Here is a 6,901-nt window from a genome sequence, read left to right on the forward strand (position 1 = left end):
TCGCCCAGACGTCCGACTGTGGCCTTTCCTTTAAAGCCCTTTATGTGATGTCGCCCAGACGTCCGACTGTGGCATTTCTTTTAAAGCCCTTTTTGTGATGTCGCCCAGACGTCCGACTGTGGCATTATTTTAAGCCCTTTATGTGGTGTCGCTTAGACGCCCGACTGCGGCATGCATTTTATTTATTTACCTTTCGAGGCGTCGCTCCAGACACCCGATCGGTTTCTTTAGCTTTTATTTTATTTATCACGTCCTGAAATTCTTATCATTGTTATGAGCATCATCCTTTATTCATGACGCATGCATGCATTCATTGATTATATCTTTTGTCCGAACTGTCTTGCGAGTACTTTCAAGTACTCACCTGGCTTGTTGATTTGGCCAGAGGCTGATGAAGGCGATCTCTTGGATGACGAGTTTGATAGCGAGTCCGACGCCTAGAGGAGTCCCAGTCAGTCCCGTGCGATCCTGTCTTGATCATTGTATTATCCGCTTCCGCAACCCCGAATAAATCCATCGAGCCTCACCTCGACGCTCGGTGTACTGCCAGTAGAAGTCAAGTTATCCACCACCACTTTTCCCTCGAGCTAGTAGCATGCCACCCCACCCCTGTGTCATATCCGCCCATATGTACATTATTGGCGAGTCTGTAATAAATTGTTGAGCAACCTCAGCTCAACCCTGTAATGTATTTGATGCTACTGGTTCTCTGCTTATCAAGCTTTGGTCTACCAGAAAGGATGACTTTTCCTATACTGGGATTTAAAGATTGGTTTTCTCAATAAATATTTTTATTGAAAAATCGGTCGTGACACCCAGCTGCACCACCGCCGGAGCCCGCAAGGCACGCCCACCGCCCCGCCCCTTCCAATGCCCTGGACAGGCCCTAGCCGACAGCAGGGCACCGCCGCCGCCGGCCCCTGCAGCCAAGAAGCAGAGAACACACCAGCCATAGCCGCCGCGGCCCGCGCCGTCCGCCGGACGAAAACCGTCGCTGCCCAGACACGCACCTCCGCCATGCAGCCCTTCACGCCGCCACCACGTCCGCGCAGAGGAAGCACATCGGAACGCCGCCACGCTGCGGCACCCCGCGCCCACGCTGCGCCCAGACACGAGGAAATCGGCCCGCGCCGCACCGCCTCGCGAGGGAGAAGCCGGGCCCCGCCGCCGCCGGCACCGGTCGGGCTTCGTCCGGCCGGGCCCTTTGGCGGCGGCGAGGGTGGAGGAGGGATGGGGAGGGTCATTGGGGCGAAGATCGGAAGCCCTCCCCAGCGCCCCACGGGTGGCGGCGGGGGAGGGGATAGGGTCGGGGGAGGGGATCTCCAGGGGACACGTATTACCATGAAAAAGACGTGTTGGGGGCAGGAGTTCGGCCATCGAGCACCCTTGTTTAATGTTTCCTGGTAGAGTAAAATAGAAATCATTGGTTAACTAATAAGGACGCAGCTAACTGTCACACGTGTGGCATACTAGCCATCCGCCCATACACCATGTGTGGCGTGAGCAGGAGGCAGCACATACGGGTTATTTGTGGGCGAACATTAGAATTGCCCACACGTGTGGGCGTAGTTACTTCGTGCCACACGCCTAACAAAGTATTACTCATCTCCATCCCGCGCATGTGGCACGAAGCAAAAATGCCCACACATCCTCGCGCAGCTACGTTAGGTACTCCCGCGGGATGACGATTTAGTTGCCATCTGGGATGGCAGGTGTAGTTATCCGGGGATGGCAAATTTAGTTGTAAAAGCATAGCAACTCTATCTGTTTTGGTTAACTATAGTTGCCATGTCTAATTTATGGTAGTTGTCGCGTGTAATCAAATCATAGTTGCCGTGTGTGATTAAATACTTGCCACATATGGTCAAACAGTACTTGCCATGTGTGTTTACCTAGTTGTCACGTGTTGTCCAACCATAGTTGCCATGTATGGTTAATCACAGTTGCCATGTGTGTTTATGTGATTGCCACGCAAGCCTAACTGCAGTTGCCGTCTTGCAACGAATCATAGTTGTCATGTGTGTTTATCTAGTTGCCACGTACGCGTACTGCATTTGCCATCCGGCAACATATGGGTGTCGTGTGGGCGAAATCAGTTCGCCCACACGCGCGTGAACTAGGTGTTGGCTGTGTGGGCATAAACTAATTCGTCCACACAGCGCAACTGCCAAACCGCGTGCTGCGGGCGTGTGGGCAAACTCTCGAGCGCCCACACACCAGCCTCGTCCTACGTGGCATGTGAATTCTGCCTTAATGTGTCAAGATTCGTGCAAACTCAACTGGACGGTTATCCACGCGTGTGGGTGAGTTGTAAAACTGCCACACGTGGGCGTTAGTCTTTCCAACTAATAAACCTCTTTGAGTTGATAAAAATAATCATATATTAGGAGATCGAGTTCAATCAAATCTATGTTTTCTTAGGCACACGTGTTTGCGTTTGCAACTTTGCATCCTCATCGATCGATCTTGCGATCGAGAAGCTGAACCGCCCGGCCATGGCGTCCGAGCTGCAGAAGACGGCGTCGACGCACAGGACGAAGCTCGTCCGTGGCACGCACCAGTTTGACATCGCCGGCTACAGCCAGCGGAAGCATCTCGGCAGCGTCGCCGACAAATATTGCTCCACCATCATCAGGTCCGGCGCCTTCTGCGCCGGTGGCCACAGCTGGGAGCTCGCCTGCTGGTTCGATTATAAGGGTGAACTCTCGTCAATCTCCCTCGAGCTTCTCAGCCACTGGATCACCAAGGACGTCCTCGCCAAGGCCAGTCTCCGGATCGAGGACCCCCTGGGTGAGTCGCCACCTGCCGTGTGGCGAAGCGGAGGCTCCAACGTCTTCTCCATCTCGATTCCCCGCGCGTTCCTTGCCGATGAGAGCAGCTACGTGAGAGACGATTGCCTCACCATCAACTGCACCGTCGACGTCATCATCGAGGCGTGCACCCCCACCACTGAAGACATGCCACCACTTTGCATGGTGCCTCCACCCACCATCTCTCAGGATATCCGCAAACTTCTGCTTGTGGATGGGTCACAACCAGACATGAGACCTTCTGCTTGCATTCAGACGTGACCTTCGTTGTGGAGCAGACCGAGATCCGGGCACACAAGCTCGTGCTCGCCATGCAATCGCCGGTCTTCGCTGCGCAGTTCCGCTGGCAGACGAATGACGATAGTGATGTTGCCACGCGCGTCGTTATCGAAGACATGAGAGCCTCCACCTTTAGAGCCATGCTCCGCTTCATCTACACCGATGAGCTGCCCATCAAACCAACAAGCAAAGACGATATCGTCGACCAGCCTGCTTGCAAACAGAGATATGCGGCGAGGCGCCGTGAAGCCATGGCATGCGACCTGCTCGTGGCTGCCGATCGGTATGACATAGAGAGGCTGAGGCTTATGTGCGAGAACATATTGTCCGAGAGCATGGACACCACCAATGTCATGGCGACGTTGCTGGTCGTGCGCGGCCGCTACAGCTGCCGCCAGCTTGAGGATTCTTGCATCGAGTACATAGCTTCCGACCCTGGCATGTGCGCTGCTCTGACCAAGACAGAAGAGTTCCAGGAGCTCATCATCAAAGAAAGCTGCTGCAGCTCTTTGATAACCGAGATCATGGAAAGAGTAGCCGCACATAGTAACTCCTCGGACCGTCTCAATAATGGCCTGCCACTTGGAACATGTCCCAAAAAGTGCACGGCGTGCACGAGTTCAGGATACCCAACTTCTGTGACGTTCAGAGGGGCCATGGTGTTGGCCAGGTGATCCATTCGGGTGCTTTCCATGTCGGCGGTTTTAACTGGAGGATAGAGGTGAGTCCGTCAGGAGATGAGGGAAAGAACCAAGGGAACATCTCTGTGCACCTCAGGCTGCTGACTGATCCTCCGGACCGTGGCGTCGAGGTGTCCAGCACCTTCAAGATCTTTGACCCAAGTGGGAAGTCAACAATGGCCATAGATTACGTGGAACAACAAATATGTGCAGTATATTCCCAAAACAGTTTTCGCTGGGGACTTGGAAGGTTAATCACCTTACAGTCTGCAAAATCAAAGTACCTAGCACATGATGGCTCCTTAACCATACACTGCAACGTTGCTCTCATCACGCATCCCTACACTATTACGTGCTCTCCCACAACCAGGGTCATGATCGCCGTGCCCGAGTCCAGCATCGCATCGCAACTTGGGAATCTGCTGGTGAGTGGAGACGGGGCGGACGTGTGTTTTCTGGTGAGTATTTAACCAAAAACTATCACAATTGGCGGAAACGTGACAGAAAACTACCACTTTACGATTTTGTCTCGAAAACTACCACCTTTTTATTAATCCGTGGCAAAAAACTACCAAGTGTGAAAGCTGCTCGCTTTGCTTGGGTTAAACCCGAATCTGACTGCCCGACCCCACACATAAGCGGGCTAAAAATGCAATCGGGTCCCTAGTTTTTCTTAAAAAAAAGCAATCCAGTCCTTGCAGGCCGACCGTTACAGGCCCTCGCCGCCGCCGCCGCTCTCCGGCTCCCTCCGCCGCCTCGCCAAGCTCCTCCGCCAGGCCCCCTCGATCCTGCACCGCCTCGCGCCCAAGCAACTTCGGCGTCGTCGTCAAGGCGCGCCACCGCGCCACTGGAGAGGACGTCGCCCTCAAGTTCCTGGTCCGCTCACCCGACGGTGGCAAGAGGAGGCGCCACCGTGCACACGCGCTCCACCACGACCTGCTGCGCGAGGCGTGCTACCTCGCGGCGTGCCGCGGCCACCCCTCGGTCGTCGACTTGCACGGCATTGCGCGGGACCTCCGCAGCGGGCAGTGCAGCCTCGTCCTGGAGCACGTCGGCCCGAGCCTCGGCCACGTCCTGCGCGCTCGCCGCCGGCCGTTCACGGAGGAGGAGACGCGCCGCGTCATGCGGCAGCTCCTGAGCGGCGCCGCGAGGATGCACGAGCGCGGCATCGTCCTCGTCGGCGGCGAGGGCGCGGTGAAGATATGCGACCTCGGGCTGACCTCGGACTGGATTGCTTTTTTTAAGAAAAACTAGGGACCCGATTGCATCTTTAGCCCGCTTATGTGTGGGGTCGGGTAGTCAGATTCGGGTTTAACCCAGGCAAAGCGTGCAGTTTTCACACTTGGTAGTTTTTTGCCACGGATTATTAAAAAGATGATAGTTTTCGGGACAAAATCGTAAAGTGGTAGTTTTCTGTCACGTTTCCGCGAATTGTGGTAGTTTTTGGTTAAATACTCATTTTCTGGTTGAGAATAGCGAAATTCACGCCCACCGTCTTGTGATCGCCGCACGATCGCCAATCCTATGTGAAGCGATGGCAGGAGCAGTGAATATCAGGGATGACAACCTCGTACAGGTTGACGGTATGAAGGCTGATGTCTTCAAGGCCATGCTCAACTTTGTCTACACCGACAAGCTAGAACCTCTCGTTACCACAGGGGCGGCAGGAGAGATGCTCGGGGCGGCATGTCGGTTCGGCCTAGACAGGATGAAGGCCATATGTCAAAACTTATTGGTTGAGCACATCTCAAAAGATAACGCATTAGACATCTCGAAGCTGGCTCACTATTACAATTGCTCCAAGCTCGAGGATTATTGCATCGAGTTCATTCAGCCTTGGCCACTCCTAGCCAAGGAGGCGAAGAAAACGGTGAGCATCCTTTCAACTAGCAGGCTAGACCTAGATATATTTGATCAATTATGTTGTCGTATATCTGCCAGATTCTTGGAGCTGCTCAGTACCGACATGGCAAAGGACGTCATCGCCATGCCCGGCATAAGGATCGAGGACACGCTAGTTGGCAGGTGGCCGCTGGCCATGTGGCGAAGCGCAGTGCCAGTAGGCTCCTCACAATGAGCTCCGGCAGGGGCCGGAAAATTTCGAAGGATGTGACGAACAAGACGAGCCTCGACTAGCAAGTTTCTGGTTTACAAACTACACATTAGATAAATTTTGCTGCCATCTATTGGCATGTTCTTTTCTCATATGGTATATAATAGTTTTCCGCCCACTGAATTGACGCCTCCTTTTTATCTTCTTCAACTTGTGTCGCTCTCTACAGAATTTTGCATGTTCCTGTATGAATTTTGAGTTTACTAATCACATTTACCATGCAGCACGTAAAAAAGAAAAAAATAACACATTTACCCGGCGGTCGAGTTTTTCATCTTACCTTGTTTGGTGGATGGTCAATCGATGGTGTTTTTAGAAAACTAGTAAATGCGCACGTGCAATGCACGTGTAATCTTAAGATTTGTTTTTGTTTATTCTACTTCATTGGTTGTAACGAAACCAAACCAATCTTTTCAAGTTATACGTTTCAAAACATAAGCTGTGAGGTGATAATATTCTGTTTCTATACACGTTCATATGCAACAGGACACTCTCGGTTCAGAGTGCGCCTACATGCCCCGCCAAATTACTATGGCGTGGCCGATTACTAAGTAAGCTTTCACAAGTAAATCGTTTATGGATTACCGGCGTTTGACCGATTAGGGGATTACCTCGTTCCGTAGTGACATGTAAAAAATTAGAACATGGTTTATTAAAATTTCAACAAATAAATCACACAAAATGCTGAGTGTTAAAGATATAACGCACCTGTAGGGATCCAGAAGGATGCCCTTAACCTTGAACGTCCGGTACAGGAGCGGTCGTCGGCCATCCTCGCCGCCGTCCGCGATGGCGGCCGCCATCTCTCTCTCTCTCTCTCTCTCTCTCATCGGTGGACACCTAGTACGTACTTGTCCTTCATCCTGATCTTCTTCGCGACCTTGCTATCGTCGTTCCTGACGACCGGCACAGCCACAACCGGGGAGGCAGTGCACCTGACGTCCGACCAGGCAAGATGTCTTGTGCCCTTGACGTCCGACCAGGTAGGCGGTCCCCGTCCCTGACAGCCGGGCCGCAGG

The 6,901-nt window shown here is 53.0% G+C and overlaps 1 pseudogene; it reads left to right on the forward strand.

Moving 5' to 3' along the window:
• Positions 1–2,495: 2,495 nt before the first annotated feature.
• LOC123067334 (uncharacterized) lies at positions 2,496–5,846 on the forward strand (annotated as a pseudogene).
• Positions 5,847–6,901: the final 1,055 nt, after the last annotated feature.

This window comes from Triticum aestivum, chromosome 3B, assembly GCF_018294505.1.
Source record: "Triticum aestivum cultivar Chinese Spring chromosome 3B, IWGSC CS RefSeq v2.1, whole genome shotgun sequence".
Classification (NCBI taxonomy): domain Eukaryota; kingdom Viridiplantae; phylum Streptophyta; class Magnoliopsida; order Poales; family Poaceae; genus Triticum; species Triticum aestivum.